The sequence below is a fragment of the Stenella coeruleoalba genome (assembly GCF_951394435.1).
Source record: "Stenella coeruleoalba genome assembly, chromosome: 5".
Taxonomy (NCBI): Eukaryota; Metazoa; Chordata; class Mammalia; order Artiodactyla; family Delphinidae; genus Stenella; species Stenella coeruleoalba.
Genome location: NC_137150.1, coordinates 138616360 through 138635753, shown reverse-complemented (window position 1 = coordinate 138635753; position 19394 = coordinate 138616360). Strand labels below are relative to the sequence as shown.

The following is a 19394-nucleotide window of genomic DNA, read 5'->3' as shown; positions in this document are numbered from 1 at the left end:
GACCTCCAGCCCCCTCACCAGAGCCCAGAAGGTCTGGAGGCCTGCTCCCCTTCCCCTCAGGTAGGTGCCCTCCACGAAAGGTCACCCTGACCCTAGAATATAGCTCAGCTTCATTTAGATCAGGATGAATGGTTGAGATGACCCCGCAACAATTTAACTTAGGGCATGCAAAGTTTACTCCCCAAATTAGGTGAAGATGACTCATGGTTCCCCAAATTTAAGTAACAAGCATTATAAATTGTATTTATTTTTTAACATCTTTATTGGAGTATAATTGCTTTGCAATGGTGTGTTAATTTCTGCTTTATAACAAAGTGAATCAGCTATATATATACATATATCCCCCTATCCCCTCCCTCTTGCCTCTCCCTCCCACCCTCCCTATCCAACCCCTCTGAGTGGTCACAAAGCACCGAGCTGATCTCCCTGTGCTATGCGGCTGCTTCCCACTAGCTATCTATTTGACATTTGGTAGTGTATATATGTCCATGCCACTCTCTCACTTCGTCCCAGTAAATTTTATTTGAAAGCCCACCAAAATTTTATGTTAAAGCCCACCATCATTTTTGCTTTTCTTCTTTGCTGTATTTTCCAAAATTTCTACAGTGAGTATATACTATTTTTGTCACACGAAATATTTTTTCAAACACCTTAGTCTTAAATCCACCACATGAGCATACTATTTTGCTGCAAATGTTATTTAAGAAAGTAATAAGCTCTGTGTATTTCTTAATGCCTTTGTAAGTTAGTGACATAAACTGTGGCTCATGTGCCCTAGAGAATATACATCTGCTGATCATATAGTATAACTGAGGAAGACCCTATGGGGCCTCCCTGGACAGACCCCTCCCCCCATATCCTCTGCCTGCCTCTTGTCTGTAGAAAACCTATAGTTATCTCAGGCCTCCCCTGAGTCACAAAACCCTGGCTCAAGAATTAATGATTGAAAGGATGTGAACATGTAGTGACAAAAGTATCAGTTGGGCCAGGAGAACTGGTAACAATTTAAACAGTAAATCAGCCATGTGGCAGTCACAGAACCTTTAGTTCCTCCCTGAAGGACATAGATAAAAGCATTTGATGCACATTCCTGAGCTGTTTTACAGATACTAAAGCCTCCCCCAAATGGAAGAAGCTAACTGCATGATGATGGTGAGCACGTAGCCCCCAGAGCAACTGGAGCCTGAGGATTGATGATGTTAACTCCTATGACACCATCCTGATGATTGGTTCCCTCACCATCAACCAATCAGATACTTGTGCACAAGTTGATCACCTACCCTACAGCACCCCCCTCCCTCACTTTACCCTTGAAAACACTTTCCTGAACCCCATCAGGAAGTTCTGGGTTTTGACCATCAGTTGCCCACACTCCTTGTGTGGTGCCTACGATAAGTCCTGCACATTCCTTCACACCTGCATACCACAACCCAGTAGATTGTCAGTAGATTGGCTTTACCGCACACAAGGCCAGAGGACCCAATATTGGTAACAACAGGGCAAAACCTACCTCAGTCTTGACACCCCCTCCAGCTGCCTGCCCTAGGGAGAAACAAATTTCCTACTTGAACTAATAGCTAACAATTTTGAGCAAGCCAGACCTGCTCTAAGGGCTTTGCATAAACCACTCCCTTAAACCACACAACAGCCCTAAAACTGGGTCCTATTACAATCCATCCTCACCGGTGAGGACTTAGAATGGGAGATGAGGGAATTCCCTGGCAGTCCAGTGGTTAAGATTCGGCACGTTCACTGCCGAGGGCCCGGGTTCAATCCCTGGTCAGGGAAATAAGATCCCACAAGCCTCGAGGTATGGCCAAAAAAAAAAAAAAAAGAAGAAGAAGAAGAATGGGAGATGATAGGAAAGGTAACGGTGTATCCAGGATTTGAACCCAACCCCATTTATGTCCACACCACACAAGAAAAACTCCTGATTTCCTACCCTCAAATTCCCAGTGCTCCTTTATTTCACTATGAATTACTTTTAGAAGCTTATCCTTTTAATAATGACCATGAAAATGTACAAATCAGAAATTTGAAAACTCCAGCTGACACATCTTTTGTTACAGCGACATCAGTGAGCTTCAAGATAATTAAAAGGAATACAAAACATTCCAAATGAGTCTTAAAAGAAAGCTCAATGAATCTCCGACTTTGAAAATTCAATTCAGAAATAAGTTGTCTACGGCTTCCATGGTGGTGCAGTGGTTGAGAGTCCGCCTGCCAATGCAGAGGACACGGGTTCGTGTCCCGGTCCGGGAAGATCCCACATGCCGCGGAGCGGCTGGGCCTGCGAGCCATGGCCGCTAAGTCTGCACGTGCGGAGCCTGTGCTCTGCAACAGGAGAGGCCACAACAGTGAGAGGCCCGTGTACCGCCAAAAAAAAAAAAAAAAAAAAAAAGAAAGAAGTTGTCTAATCGAATGAAGATGCAAGAGGCTAATTATTTCAGATCTCTAATCCTTGATGTTAAAGTCAAATAAGAGTACTTTTAGATCTGACCTAATTTTTAACAGAATTTACTCTTTTTTTAAACTTTATTGAGGTACAGTTCACAAATAAATTGTAAGATATTTAAAGTGTACATTGTGATGATTTGATATGTGTATACATTGTGAAAGGACGATTTGACACAATTTTAGTGATAAAAGTATGAGGTACTGGCTCCAAACTTTGCAGAGATCCTCGAGGGATCTTATAATAAATGATACCAGATGCTATGTTTGGTTTATTTATATAATTTTACAGATAAAATAAAATGAGAAATAAAGGCTGATTTTCATTCTTTTAAAATTTTTATTATTTATTTATAATTTTTATTTTCCTTATTTATATTATTTATTTATATTTTTATTATTTTAACAGTGGTGACCACCATAGTAGCAGTAGTGGGTAGAATATTGTCCCGCCAAAATTCATGTTCCCCCCAAACCTCAGAATGTGATCTTATTTGGAAACAGGGTCTTTGCAGATGAAATCGGTTAAGGATCTTGAAATGAAATCATCCTGGATTTCAGGTGGGCCCTAAATCCAATAACTGATATCCTTATAAGAAGGGAAGAAAACACACAGAGAGACACAGAGAAAAACACTATGTGAAGACAGAGGCAGAGATTGGAGTGATGTGGCCACAAGCCAAGGAACAGCAGGAACCACCAGGAGATGGAAGAGGCAGGAAGGATTCTCCCCAGGAGACTTCAGAGGGAACACGGCCATGCTGACACCTTGATTTTGGACTTCGGTCTCCAGACCCATGAAAGAATAAATTTCTGCTGTCTTAAGCCATCAGTTCTGTGGTAATTTGTTACAGCAGCCTTAGGAAACTCATACAGAGCTATAAAGGCCTATGTTAATATGTAGCATGATGGAGGTGACCACCATAATTACTAAAAGGTAGTTCTTCAGCTTCGTACAGTAAGGGCCTCTCCCCCTTTCATAACAGACAGACAGGAAAGAAGTACTTCTTTCCAAGGCAGAAACAAAGGTGATAGACTGGAAAGAGCTAGAAAAAAAGAGAGGGAGAGACCATTCAGATGGGAAAGGACGTTCTGAGGAGCCTCCATCTTTCAGGTTCCTCCAGTCCTGAGAACCAGGGTTGGGATGTTCTGTTAATAATAAACAGCCACTTTCGGACTTCCCTGGTGGCGCAGTGGTTAAGAATCTGCCTGCCGATGCAGGGGACACAGGTTCGAGCCCTGGTCCGGGAAGATCCCACATGCCGCGGAGCAACTAAGCCCATGTGCCACAACTACTGAGCTCTCACGCTACAACTACTGAAGCCCGCGCGCCTAGAGCCTGTGCTCCGCAACAAGAGAAGCCACCGCTATGAGAAGCCCGCACACTGCAACGAAGAGTAGCCCCTGCTTGCTGCAACTAGAGAAAGCCTGCATGCAACGAAGACCCAACGCAGCCAAAAATAAATAATAAATTTGTTAAAAATAATCATAATAATAAACAGCCACTTTTGTTACTGTCTTGGGAGCACCAGCAGCAATGAACCAGCCATCTTTCCATGAATGACAAGTCTAGGGCAACACTTGTCTAATGTATGTCTACTTGGAGATGGTGCCCAGCTCACCCACAACAAAAACCACTACCCACCTTATATGAATAACTCACCACCCAAGGTTGTAGAAACACATAACGCAGCAAAATTAAGAGTGGGCACTCTAGGGCTTCCCTGGTGGCGCAGTGGTTGAGAGTCCACCTGCCGATACAGGGGACACGGGTTTGTGCCCCGGTCCGGGAGGATCCCACATGCCGTGGAGCGGCTGGGCCCTTGAGCCATGGCCACTGAGCCTGCGCGTCCAGAGCCTGTGCTCCGCAACAGAGAGGCCACAACAGTGAGAGGCCTGCGTACCGCAAAAAAAAAAAAGAAAAAAGACTGGGCACTCTAACAGGATAGGGAGGAGCAGGTGGTGATGGGACAGGAAAGCCTTGTCTGGCACCAACCCCTAAAAAGCCAGAATTAAATGGGGTTGGCTTGAATCCCACTTCTGGGCATGTGCCCAGACAAAACTATAATTGGAAAAGATATATACACCCCTATGTTCATAGCAGCACTGTTTACAAGACATGGAAGCAACCTAAATGTCCATCGACAGATGAATGGATAAAGAAGATGCGGTACATATACACAATGGAATATTACTCAGCCATGAAAAAGAATGAAATAATGTCATTTGCAGCAACATGGATGGACCTAGAGATTACCATACTAAGTGAAGTAAGTCAGACAGAGGAGACCAATACCATATGCTATCACTTATATGTGGAATCTAAAATAAGATACAAATCAACATACCTAGGAAACAAAAACAGACTCACAGATATAGAGAACAGACTTGTGGTTGCCAAGTGGGAGGGGTGTAGGGGAAGGAAGGAATGGGAGTTTGGGATTAGCAGATGCAAACTATTATATACAGAATGGAAAAACAACAAGGTCTTACTGTATAGCACAGGGAACTATGTTCAATATACTTTGATAAGCCATAATGGAAAAGAATATGAAGAGGAATATATATATATGTGTGTGTGTGTGTGTATATATATATATATATATATATATATAAAACTGAGTCATTTTGCTGTACAGAAGAAATTAACACAACATTGTAAATCAACTATACTTCAATAAAATTTAAAAAAAAAAAGAAAAAACAGGGTCTGCTTGGAGATGCCCACTGCCCCCTATTACATAAAAACAAAATGAAAAAACCATAAAGGGAAATGTGATAAATTTGAGCTACACAAATACAAGATACAGTATAAACAAAATTCAAAGGTAGTTGACAAACTGAAGGAAATATCTGCAGCATATACCATAGTCCGAGTTTTACAGAATGTCAAAAGTTCTAACAAATCAATTTTTACAAAGATGAACGCCAACTGAAAAAGTGGGCAAAAGGCAAATCACAAAATAAGTACAAATGGTCACTGAAAGTACAACAAAAATGCCTATCCTTCCTAGTAATCGAAGTTGTGAAAAACTCAAAGTAAGGTGTCACTTTTTGACAATAACATGGGCATACTTTTTTTTAATTTTTAAATTTTATTTATTTATTTTTGGCTGCATTGGGTCTTCATTGCTGCACACAGGCTTTCTCTAGTTGTGGCGAGCGGGGTCTACTCTGTTGCACCGCGTGGGCTTCTCATTGCGGTGGCTTCTCTTGTTGTGGAGCATGGGTTCTAGGTGTGTGTAGCTGTGGCACATGGGCTCAGTAGTTGTGGCACACGGGCTTAGGTGCTACGTGGCATGTGGGATCTTCTCGGACCAGGGCTTAAACCCGTGTCCCCTGCATCGGCAGGCGGACTCTCAACCACTGCGCCACCAGGGAAGCCCCTACATGGACATCCATTTTTAAAAGAAATAAGATTATCCGCAAATGTGGATTAAGGATTGGAGACATTTGCCTGGAAGGCAAACTTTCGTATACCTTCAGAAAGCCTCAAAGTGGGTCTATCCTTTGATCCTTCAACTTCACATGTAGGAATTTATCCTAAAAAAACAGTCGGGGTGACCCCTAGGATTCATCTACAAGGACATTCAACAGGGCATTGATACAATGGGAGGGTGAGGAGGAGGGAAGAGGAAAAAAAGAAATAATGTTATTGTTCGTTAATTATGCCTACGCATCACTGAAAACTCCTATGCAATCACTAAGAATAACCTATAGGGCTTCCCTGGTGGCGCAGTGGTTGGGAGTCTGACTGCCGATGCAGGGGACACGGGTTCAAGCCCTGATCTGGGAAGATCCCGCGTGTCACGGAGCAACTGGGCCCGTGAGCCATGGCGCGTCCGGAGCCTGTGCTCCGCAACGAGAGGCCGCGGTATTGAGAGGCCCGCGCACCGCGATGAAGAGTGGCCCCCGCTCGCCGCAACTAGAGAAAGCCCTCGCACAGAAACGAAGACGCAACACGGCCATAAATAATTTTTTTTTTTACAAAATCACCTATAATTTTTATAGGTGATTTTTACTTTTTCTTGGTACTTTCCTGTACATGGTAACTTCTCTACACCAAACATGCATTGCTTTGTGATCAGATTTTCTTCCACCAAGAAATCCATCTTTATAAAGGTTAACAGAAGCGCTCTGCGCTTAGTCCACGGCCCTCCCAGGCTGGGAACCGGACATGTGCATCGGACTCAGATTCAAAACACCCGGTGCGCGGGCGAGAGCTACCGGGCGCGGGAAGGAACCGCGGGGTCAGCTCGCTCGGCCCGAGCGCGGCCAGGGCGTAGGCGGGATCCTGGGCGCCGAGGAGGGGTGGCTGGAGGCTTGTTTGCGAAAGTCTATGCAGCCAGCTAAGTTCACCCTCACGGAAGAGTTAGGTGAGGCAGGCCTCACAACCCGAACCTGGACACCTGGCCCGGGACAGAGGCGCGGACCCGGGTGCGCGTGCGCGTAGGCCTCGCGGCCCCGCCTCTCGTTCCTCCCCTCCTGCCCGGCCAGTCCCAGAAAGCCCCGCGCGCCGGTTTCCAGGGCGACGCGTCAGAGCCAGGAGGCCGCGAGGTTGGCGCTGCAGCGGCAGCCGCGCGGAGCAGGTAACAGACCCGCTGCCGCCGCGCCCCACAGCCGAAAGTCTCCGCCCTGCCCCAGCCGAGCCTGCTGCTAACTTTCCGAGTCTTCCGGTGTCGCCCGGTTCCTCAGTCCTGGCCCCTGCCCAGCTCGGGCCTCGCTGCTTGGCTCTGCAGTTGGTAACGTAGGCAAGCCGTGAGGCCGCTTCCTCCTGCAAAGCGCAGCCTGGTGAAGAGCGGCCCTCGGCGTCCTTCTTCCCAGTTCAGACACTGTGACTGCGCCCACGCAACACACTCACAAGCCCACGCTGGCCCGGGGACCCGCGGACCAGCCCGCACGCGGACTGGCCGCTGGAGGCTTTCGGGCAGGGGGCGGTGCCGAGCTGGCCCGGGTATGGCCCGGGGGAGGGGCCCGGCCAGTCACCTTACCCGCCTTCCGGCCACGCCTTCTTCCTGCCCCGCCACGCTGGGGCCGATTTCACCCCTTCACCAACTTGCAGGCTTTCGCCGACATTTTTCTTTTATATCTGAATCTGTCACCTTAAATTTTGCATCTGCCTGCTTGCTTTTGCTTTGTTTTTTCCTTCTAACCTTAGCGCTGACATTTCCCTAATCCCCATCCCTGGGAAATCTGAATCCTTTGCAGTGTCTTCTGTGTTTTTGTCCCTCACCCGCTCAACTCAGCCTTGGAGCCCTCTGTCCACAATTTCCCGGTGGTGCTTTAACATTTCCTTGCCACACGTGTGCCAGCGGTTAAGTTTTCAGGCCAGTTTTTCACTGCCACCCATGACCTCGAACTTTTTTTTTTTAATCTACCCTCACTTCCTAGGTGAATTCATCCAGTCTCATAGGCTCAAAACCCATCTAAATGCGAGTGAACCCCACATGTGTAGCTGCAGTCCTGACCCTCCTCTGAACTTCAGACGCATGTCTGCCTGCCCATATCTCTGCTTAGATGTCTAAGGCATCTCGAGCACAGCAAGTCGAGAACATTCCCGCAAACCTGCTCCTCCCTTGCTTTTACCCACCCCAGTTACTGGAAGCCATTCTCCCAAGTTGTCTGGGCATTAGTGTCCTCCTTGACTCCTGTTTCTCTCCCTCCCCACATTCAGTCTGTCAACACATCCTTCAGAACGTATCCAATGCCCACTGTCAGCACCCTGGTCCAGGCCTGGATTATTTCAGTAGCCTCCTAATTGGTCTCCCTGCCTTGAGTATAGACAGCCTTATGCTGTTTTCTTTTTCTGTGTTATTTCATGTACGTTTTTTTTTTGAAGTATATGAATTTTATAGTTTCCATAGATAAAAATACAACATTTTTAGTATGCATTTTTGCGACTTTTAAACAAAGTAGACGAAGCTACGTAAGCACCTTACGATTAAGCTAAAAATTGAAAGATGCCCTTTAGCTTTCTGAGATATATGACAGTGTCTCTGGATAGATCTATGGCAAGAACTTTAAAACTGACTTTACGGAAGAATGAAAGAATTCTTCCAAGTGAGAAAAAAAGTCACGTAGGAATTTACGCTCTGTCTGTTCTGTATTCTTTCTTTTTTGGTTTTTTAGAGAAGCACCAAAAGAGGCAAATTGAAATGAAGACAAGTGAGCATTCCTACGCTGATCACTTTGATAGTAAGTACCTGGGCGCTGATACTCCAGTCAGGCACAGCGTGAGGCAGTGATTGATATGACAGGTCCCTGCCCTCAGGGAGCTAATGGCCCCAGACACCTGTCCCCTTGCCAGTTGCAAACCCCCAGCCTCCATTGTCTCTTTTTCCATCTAGTGAAACCCTGACGGACCAAAGTATAATGGTAGGGCAGCTGCAACTTGCAGAGGGTCTATAGGATGTTCCGCCCTCCAGCCTCCCCTTGTCCTGTCACTTCATAGAGGCTCTTAAAGCCACCTGAGGGGAATCTCCTCCATCTTCAGCTGCCACAACTGCAACCCCCCTGTGGTTTGGATCTCACCCACTCCCACTTGCTGTCACTCTCGGCTGTCCATTCTCTCACCTGTGTCATCACCTCTTCCATCTTGACTGGCGCTTTCCCTCGGCTTTTAAACATGCTCAAGGGCTTCCCTGGTGGCGCAGTGGTTGGGAGTCCGCCTGCCGATGCAGGGGACGCAGGTTCGTGCCTCAGTCCAGGAGGATCCCACATGCCGCGGAGCGGCTGGGCCCGTGAGCCGTGGCCGCTGAGCCTGCGCGTCCGGAGCCTGTGCCCCGCAACGGGAGAGGCCACAACAGTGAGAGGCCCGCGTACCGCAAAAAAAAACATGCTCAAGACCTCCCATCACAAAAGAAACAGAAACAAACTTCCTTGACCTCAGTTCTCTTTCATTTTCCAGTTATTGCTCAATTTCTCATCCCCCTTGACAGGCAAACTTTGGTAAAGAATTGCCATATTCAGTGTGTGCATTCCCTGCCTCTCATTCCTCGACCCACTCCAGTCTGCCCTGCACTAACACCGCTCATCAGACGTTCCCGGCCACGTCTTGTTCAGTCTCTCAGCAGCACGTAAGTTTGACACTGCTGCTCCCCTCCCACTCGCGAAGCACTGTCTTCCCTGGGCTTCTGCACCCTCAGCCACGCCCAGCCTTCTGATCCTCCGGCTCCCATAGGTCCAGCTGCTGGGCAGCAGTGCCTCTTCATACCTCTCAGACCCCTGCAACTCAACACGCGCGAGACCTGGCAGTCTCCCACCACCCCACCCACTGGGACCCCTTGACCTTTTCCCTCACCCCAGCATCCAGTGGGTCACCAAGTCCTGGTGACATTGTCCCCTGTGCATCTTTCACATCATCACGGGCGCCTTGGTCCAAGCTCCCGCCTTCCTTCGTCCCGCCTCCTGCATCCGCTGCTCTCTGACTCTTCCCTCTTCTGTTCTCCCCCGCTGCAGCCAGAGTCACCTCTTCGGGAGGCAGCGCAGATCATCCCTTCCCCAGCCTCTCTCTCTTTTGCTTACTGCTAGCTGGCTGTTCCTCTTGGATGAAAGATCCAGACCATAAACATGCCTTCCAGTGACCCTGCAGCTGTTCACCCCCCGACCTCTGGAGCCCCATCTGGAACCGCTGGCCCTTGTCACGGGGCCCAGCCACAGGGGCCTCCTCTACGCGCCAGCCCTGGCACTGCCTTCTCTGTGCTGTTCTTCCTTCCCACCCTCCATTCCTCTTTGCCCAGTCAATTCCCACTGACCCTGCATATCTCAACTTAGAATGCACCGCTCTAGGGAAACTCCCAGGTCACTGTCTAGATCAGGCTTCTTTGCCATATATCCTCACAGAGTTGTAGCTCTTTCCTTTAAAACACTTAGAACAGTCACTGTTGTGATTATTTTATTACCGACGTGTTAGCTCCACGAAAACAGACACATTTCTGTGTTCATTATACCCTCCACACCTCACACAGCTCCTGGCACATGGTACACACTCAAATGTGTGTTGAAAGAATGAATGAAACGGACATTCGAATGTGTAACATCAAATGTGGGATATTTTCGTAGAATTTTATTAAAATAGACAGAGTGAAAATTCTAGTAAAAAGGAATCAGGTCAACACTGTAAATTAAAAAGAAATGTGGCAGTGGCCGGGAGGGGGCGCTAAAAGTTCACGCGTCTGTGCATGTAGCCCTAGAGTGTGGGCTCTTCCTGTAGCCCATGCAGGAGCTGCATTTGCCGCCACCTGCTGGGAGCAGAGAGGCACAGCTTCTAACCCTGAAGGCGCTGCCTTGGGAAGCTGAGTCTGGGGATGAATTTGAGCTCTTTGTCAACAATCAATTAAATATATAAAATTGTTAAATAACCAAAACCTACATAACTTGTCTATAACCATCCAAAGCTTGAATGGCACAATTCCATGTTATCCAATAAAGCCTGAGATTTCTGATGTATATAGGTATATTTAATTGATGGGCTTTCATGCCGGACTAAACCTTAAACGTCATTGAAAACAGCAAACTTCGTACATTAAACCATTGAGGCCAGGCAGCTAGCTAGTAGTGGCAGAGCTGGAACTAGGACTCAGACATCTCGCCACACAAGCCTTTTTCCTTCTGTAGCATACTTCCTCTCTTCTTAATTCCAGTGTTCATTCCTTTCTTTTTTCGGCTGCGTTGGGTCTTCGTTGCTGTGCGTGGGTTTTCCCTAGTTGTGAAGAGCAGGGGCTACTCTTTGTCGCGGTGCGTGGGCTTCTCATTGTGGTGGCTTCTCTCGTTGCAGAGCACGTGCTTTAGGCACGCGGGCTTCCGTACTTGTGGCTCATGGGCTTCAGTACTTGTGGCTCGCAGGCTCTAGAGCACAGGCTCAGTAGTTATGGTGCACGGGCTTAGCTGCTCCATGGCATGTGGGATCTTCCCAGACCAGGGATCGAACCCATGTTCCCTGCATTGGCAGGCAGATTCTTAACCACTGTGCCACCAGGGATGTCCCCCAGTGTTCATTCTTAAACTTCCTTTCTTCAATATTAGAGCAACCACATTTCTGAAGCCAAAAATTGGGACACATCATCTTAAAAGTGGACACAGTGTTAGAAATCGTGTTCTTGAAAGCCTTGAGGTATGTGATCATCTTGCCTATTTTTATAACTATTTTTATAAGCTAAGGGAAGAGCTTTTCTGGTATTTAACATTCTGCTGAACTTTAAGTCAAAGAGTTCAGGCCTTTTGTTTTGTAGGAAGACCCTCAACCTGGGTCTGGTCGGTGTCTCCCCCTGACCTGACTCAGGCCTGATCCTGGCAGGGAGACCACAGGGATGACCCTGTGCTCTTCTCAGTTTCCGGGAGGCACATGAGGTCCCCCTGTCCCACTGGTGGTGCGGGCCTTGCTGACCTGGTGATGGTCAAGGTGTCTGCCAGGTTTCTCCACAAAGCCACCCTCTTTCCTTTTGTATTTGATTAGTGTTATCCCAGATCCCGTTCTTTATCAGACTTCTGTTCACTGGCCTTTAGCATCCACTGACAAGTCCTGCCTGCTTCAACTACCTCTCTGATAGCCATCAAACAGTCATTGACCCTTTCAGCCATTCCTTGTACATTTATTAGCTGTCATTCTACCATAAGGAAGAGCTTTCTCTGTTTATTTATTCATTTGTATTAGTATGGACTCATGGGTTCCTATCTTATTTAATAGGTTGTCATCTTATTTCATCCTTATTTATTTTGATGCTCAAATTGTCCTAGATTTGATCAGTGAAAACTTCAAGTTGGCTTCTGTGTCCTTTTTCACATACCAGCCTTATCTTGTACTTTGCCTGCCCCAAGCCTGGAATCGTCCATTTCTCTGAGGAACCCTAATTCCCTTTAGTAGAGAATGGTATTTAGTGGAGAATGATGCTGAGTGTGCTTATTGTTACCGGGGTGTCATTGCTTCTAGGCCTTCGGCAGAGTTAGAAAAATTACCCCCACACACACGCGCGCGCACACACACACACACACACACAGGCACGCACATATGCACATATACGCACATAGATTGGTAACTAGCTATCCTCGTGTGTGTGTATATATATATATAATATATATAAAATATGTGTGTATATATTATATTAACCCAATATTCCCTATTCTAATCGCACACCTCAGTTATTTCTAGACGTCCCCCTTTCTATGTAAGTAAAACCCTTTCAGGCAGAAATAAACTTGTCTTCTATGATTCTAAATATATTTATTTATTTCCTCAATTATCTTGTTTGCTCTGTGTAATTAATTTCCTGATCTTGCCACTACCTGTCACCTTTTGTCACACACCCCCACACTTCTCCTCCCCACCCAGCCCTCTCAGCCTCCGGGCATGCCTCCACCGAAGCCCCTGCGCAAGGGCCAGCCTTCTTGCTCTTTAAAATCCCCGTCCTGAGTGCTTGATAAGGGAGTTTGCTCGTTTCCCCAGCTAGTTTTTCTGAAACCATCCCACCAGCTCCCCAGAGTTGGTGATCTTTCTCCTAGGTGTAGTCCAGACAAGGTATAGCAAGATGGTTTTGAGAGCGTTAAGTTATTTCCCCAAAGCACGTGAAGTCATCCTCTTCATTGACTTCTTGAAGTTGATAATAGTATGTTTCATTTACATTTTAATAGCCTGCTTTTAGTCTCATTTTGATTTATGATGTTTTTCATGATAACTTCTATTAGTCTCCTGTTGCTGCTCTAACAAATACCACAAACTCTGGCTTAGAACAACACAGATTTATTCTCTTATAGTTCTGGAGGTCAGAAGTCTGAAGTGAGTCTCATAAGGCTAAAAATTAAGATATCAGCAGGGTTGGTCCCTTCCAGGGATTCCAGGGGAGAATCCATTCCCTTGCCTCTTAACAGCTTCTAGAACAGCCAGTATTTGGCCTGTGACCCCCTTCCAACACCCTCAAAGCCAGCAGGAAAACATCTGTCTCTGCCTCTTCCTCCCTCATCCCACTGCTATCTTCTGACTGACTCCCCCTGTGTACCTCTTATAAAGGTTTTTGTAATTGTATCAGGCCCACATGGATAAACCAGGATAATTCAGGATAATCTCCCCACCTCAATCAATATCCTTCAAGTGGTCATCTGCAAAGTTCCTTTTGCTCTATGCAGTTATCACATTGTGTTCACAGGTCCTGGGGATTCACAGTTTCTAGGGATTAAGATGTGGACATCCTTCGGGGCAGGGGACAGTATTCAGCCTAACACAGTACCAAATGTGGCCTAAATCTTAAAACTAGGATTTTAACTCCTTTCTTTATGGCAGGTGATGAGCAACATGTAGACAATGATTAGGAACATGACTTGGAGATCTTTGCATATCCACACATACAAAGATATATTTCAGTCTTTTATTTATTTATTTATTTTTTTTTGCGGTACGCGGGCCTCTCACTGCTGTGGCCTCTCCCATTGTGGAGCACAGGCTCCGGACGCGCAGGCTCAGCTGCCATGGCTCACGGGCCCAGCCGCTCCGCAGCATGTGGGATCTTCCCGGACCAGGGCACGAACCCGTGTCCCCTGCATCGGCAGGCGGACTCTCAACCACTGCGCCACCAGGGAAGCCCCAGTCTTTTATTTTTTTAACAACCAGGCAGTATCAGCATTACTATTAATCATGGGTACAATAACAACGTTTCATCCAATTTTTAAATTTTTGCCATTCTGATAGGTGAAACTGGAATCTAATTCTTTTGATTGGCATTTCATTAAGAGCAAGTTTGAAAAACATTTTATATATATTTTTGGTTGTCTGTGTTGCTGTAATGTGCTTGTTCTGTAATGTGTTCATACCCTTTGCCCATTTTACTTATGGAGTATCATAAGAGTTCTTTGTAAGTTAAGGAATTAGCTCTTTGTCATATGTGTTGAAAATAGTTTTCTCAGTTTCTGAAGTGCCTTTTAACATTATGATTTTTTTTTTGTTATAGAGAAGTTTTAAATTTTTATATATGCATCCAAAATAGGAGCACTTAAATACATAACAGAAAAAAAGGGAGAAATTGACAGCAGCACAATAATAATAGGGGACGTTAACACTCCACTTACATTGATGGACAGATCATCCAGACAGAAAATCAATAAGGAAGTTCTGGCTTTAAATGACATATGAGAACACATATATATATAGATAGATAGATTTTTTGGGGGGGGTGCTTTTTCCATCCAAAAGCAGCAGAATACACATTCTTTTTACGTGCACATGGGACATTCTTCAGGACAGATTACATACTAGGCTACAAAACAAGTCTCGGTAAATTTAAGAATATTGAAATATATCAAGCATCTTTTCTGACTGCAATGCTATGAGACTAGAAATCAACTGCAAGGAGAAAAAAAAAGACAGCAAAAAAAACAAACACATGGAGGCTAAATAATATGCTACTAAACAACCAATGGATCACTGAAGAAATCAAATCAGATATTAAAAAAATACCTGGAGACAAATGAAAGCAAGAACACAAGGATCCAAAATCCATGGGATGCAGCAAAAGCATTTCTAAGAGGGAAGCTTATAGCAGTACAAGCTTACCTCAGGAAACAAAAAATCTCATATAAACAACCTAACCTTACATCTAAAGGAACTAGAGAAAGAAGAACAAACAAGACCCAAAGTTAGTAGAAGGAAAGAAATCATTAAGATCAGAGCAGAAATAAATAGAGACTAAGACACAATAGAAAAGATCAATGAAACTAAGAGCTGGTTCTCTGAAAAGATACACAAAATTGATAAAACTTTAGCCAGACTCATCAAAAAAAAAAAAAAAGAGGCCCGAATCAATAAAATCAGAAATGAAAAAGAAGTTACAACTGACACCACAGAAAAACAAAGGATCATAAAAGATTACTACGACCAACTATATTCCAATAAAATGTACAACCTAGAAGAAATGGACAAATTCCTAGAAATGTACAGTTTCCCAAGACTGAACCAGGAAGAAATAGAAAATATGAACAGACCAATTACAATTTCATTAGTAATGAAATTGAATCAGAAATAATAATTTTTTTTAAAGTTTCAACAAACTAAAGTCCAGGACCAGATGGCTTCACAGGTGAATTCTACCAAACATTAGAGAAGAGTTAACACCTATCCTTCTCAAACTATTCCAAAAAAATTGCAGAGGAAGGAATGTTTCTGAACTCATTTTACAAGGCCAGCATCACCCTGATACCAAAACCAGACAACGATATCACCAAAAAAAAAAAATTATAGGCCAATATCACTGACGAACATAGATGCAAAAATGCTCAACAAAATATTAGCAAACCAAATCCAACAATACATTAAAAGGGTCATACACCATTATCAAGCAGGATTTATCCCAGGGATGCAAGGATGATTCAATATCTGCAAATCAATCAATCAATGTGATACACCACATTAACAAATTGAAGAATAAATACCATATGACCATCTCAGTAGATGCAGAAAAAGCTTTTGACAACAGCTAACATCAATTTATGATTACAAAAAAAAAAAACCCTCCAGAGAGTGAGTATAGAGACCCAACATAATAAATGCTATATACGGCATAATAAATGCTATATATATATATATTTTATATATATATATATATATATATATATATATATATATATATATATATATATACAGTTCACAGCTAACATCATACTCAATGATGAAAAGCTGAAAGCGTTTCCCCTAAGATCAGGAACCAGACAAGGATGCCCACTCTCACCACTTTTATTCAACATAGTGTTGGAAGTCCTAACCACAGCAATCGGACAAGAAAAAGGAATCCAAATTGGAAAGGAAGCAGTAAAACTGTCACTGCAGATGACATGATACTATACATAGAAAATCCTTAAGACGCCACCAAAAAACTCCTGGAACTCATCAATCAATAAAGTTGAAGGATACAAAATTAATATAGAGAAATCTGTTGCATTTCTATATACTAACAACAAGCTATCAGAAAGAGAAATTAAGGAAACAGTCCCATTTACCATCACATTAAAAAGAATAAAATACCTAGGAATAAACCTACCTAAGGATGTAGAAGACCTGTACTTGGAAAACTATAAGACACCAATTAAATATACTGAAGATGACACAAACAGATGGAAAGATATACTGTGTTCATGGATTGGAAGAATTAGTATTGTCAAAATAACCATCCTACCAAAGGCAATCTACAGATTCAATGCAATCCCTAGCAAAATACCAAGGACACTTTTCACAGAACTAGAACAAATAATTTTAAAATTTGTATGGAGGCACAAAAGACCCCAAATACCCAAAACAATCTTGAAAAAGAACAGAGCTGGTGGTATCACACTCCCTGACTTCAGACTATACTACAAAGCTACATTAATCAAAACAGTATGGTACTGGCACAAAAACAGCCACATAGATCAATGAAACAGAATAGAGAGCCCAGAAACAAAACCATGCACTTATGGTCAACTAATCTAACACAGAGGAGGCAAGAACATACCATGGAGAAAAGACAGCCTCTTCAATAAGTAGTGCTGGGAAAACTGGACTGCTCCATGTAGAAGAATGAAATTAGAGCATATTCTAACACCATATACAAGAATAAACTCAAGGATACACTAATATGTATAAAACAGATAAGTAATAATAACCTGCTGTATAAAAAAATAAATAAAATTTTTAAAATAAATAAATAAACTCAAGGAACTTCCCTGGTGGTCCAGTGGTAAAGAACCTGCCTTCCAATGCAGGAGACGTGGGTTTGATCCCTGGTTAGGGAACTAAGATCCCACATGCCACGGGGCAACTAAGCCCAGGCACCACAACTACTGAGCCCACACAACTCAACTAGAGAAACTGCGTGCCACAAACTACAGAGCCCACATGCTCTCGAGCCTGCACGCCACAACTATAGAAGAGAAGACCCGCATGCCACACCTAGAGAGAAGCCTGTATGCTGCAACGAAAGATCCTGCACGCCTCGACAAAGATCCCATGTGCCAAAACTAAGACCCAACACAGCCAAATAAATAAATAAATAACAAATAAATCTTTTAATAAATAATAAAAATAAACTCAAAATGGATTAAAGACCTAAATGCAAGACTGGAAACCATAAAACTCCTAGAAGAAAACATAGGTGGGATGCTTTTCTTTTTTTGACCGCACCATGCAGCATGTGAGATCTTAGTTCCCGGACCAGGGATCGAATCTATGCCCCCCTGTAGGAAGTGCGGAGTCTTAACTACTGGACCACCAAGAAGTCCAGGTGGGACACTCTGACATAAATTGTAGCAATATTTTTTTTGATCTGTCTCCTAAGACAAAGGAAACAAAAACAAGAATAAACAAGCAGGACCTAATTAAACTTAAAAGCTTATGCACAGCCAGGGAAGCCACTGACAAAACAAGAAGACAACCTATGGACTGGGAGAAGATGTATGCAAATGATATAACCTATAAGGGGTTAATATCCAAAAATATATAAACAGCTCATACAACTCAATGTCAGAAAAACAAACAACCCCATTAAAAAATGGGCAAAAGATCTGAATAGACATTTCTTCAAAGGAGATATACAAATGGCCAAAAGGCACATGAAAGATGCTCAACATCATTAATCATCTGAGAAATGTAAATCGAAACCAAAATGAGATATCACCTGAAGCCTGTTAGAATGACTATGATCAAAAAGACCATAAATAACAAGTGTTGGGGAGGATGTGGAGGAAAGGGAGCCCTTGTGCACGGCTGATAAAAATGCAGGTTGGTGCAGCCACTGTGGAAAGCAGTATGGAATTTCCTCAAAAAACAAAAAATAGAACTACCACATGACCCAGCAATTCTACTCCTGGGTATATATCTGAAGAGAATGAAAACATTGATTCAAAAACATATATGCACCACAATGTTCATAGCAGCATTATGTACAATAGCCAAGATTTGGATGCAACTTAAGTGTCCATTACCAAATGAATGGATAAAGAAGATGTGGTATATATGTGTGTGTATACACACACACACACATACATATACATATACATGGAATACTACTTAGTCATAAAAAAGAATGAAATATTGCCATTTGCAACAACATGGATGGACTTGGAGGTTTTTATGCTAAGTAAAAATAGAGAAAGACAAATATTGTATGGTATCACTTATATGTGGAATCTGAAAAATAAAATAAACTAGTAAATGTAACAAAAAAGAAATAGACTCACAGATATAGAGAACAAACTAGTGGTTATGAGTGAGGATAGGGAGTGGAGAAGGGTAGGTGATAAGTACAAATTATCATGTATAAAATAAATAACCTACAAGGCTATATTGTACAGCACAGGGAATATAGCCAAAAATTTATAATAACTGTAAATGGAGTATAACCTTTAAAAATTGTGAGAATCACTATGTTGTACACATGAAACATATAATATTGTAAATCAAGTATATCTGAATAAAAAAGCTTTTAAAAAATTTTATGCAGCCATTTTTACTAATTGTTTCCTTTGTGGTTTGTGAGCTTTATTTCTTACACTCCATGTTTTCTTTCAACATTTACATTTTTAATTCATCTAATATTTAAGTGTAAGAAATGTAATAAGAATTCACTTTTGTTCTGATTTCCAGACAGATGTCTAGCCTGTTGCCCCACACCATCATTTCTTGGAAGTCTGCTTTTCTCCACCTTTATCTTATACTAGGTTTCCATATGTATTTGTTTCTGTTTCTGAACTCTTTATTACATTATATTGCTCTGTCTATTCAAGCACTATTATCAGGCTCTTTTAATGACTATAGCTTTATATCACAATATCTGATAGAGGTAGTCCCTTCTCATCATTTTTTAAAAATCCTTTTGTTCTTATGCATTTTTCATATTCATAATTATATGAATTTAGTATGATCTTGTCACATTTCCAAAAAAAGTTACTCTTGACATTTTTACTAGGAATACTGTGATTATGTACAT

General features: G+C 43.2%; 1 protein-coding gene across 1 annotated transcript in view; it reads left to right on the top strand.

Annotated features, from left to right (window-relative positions):
* Window positions 1–6281: 6281 nt before the first annotated feature.
* Window positions 6282–19394, top strand: part of LCA5L (lebercilin LCA5 like) — a gene marked incomplete at its 3' end in the record, with an annotated part of 39965 nt that continues 26852 nt past the window's right edge. The window contains exons 1-2 of the mRNA XM_079922284.1: window positions 6282–7043; window positions 8584–8649. The remainder of the gene's footprint in view (window positions 7044–8583; window positions 8650–19394) is intronic.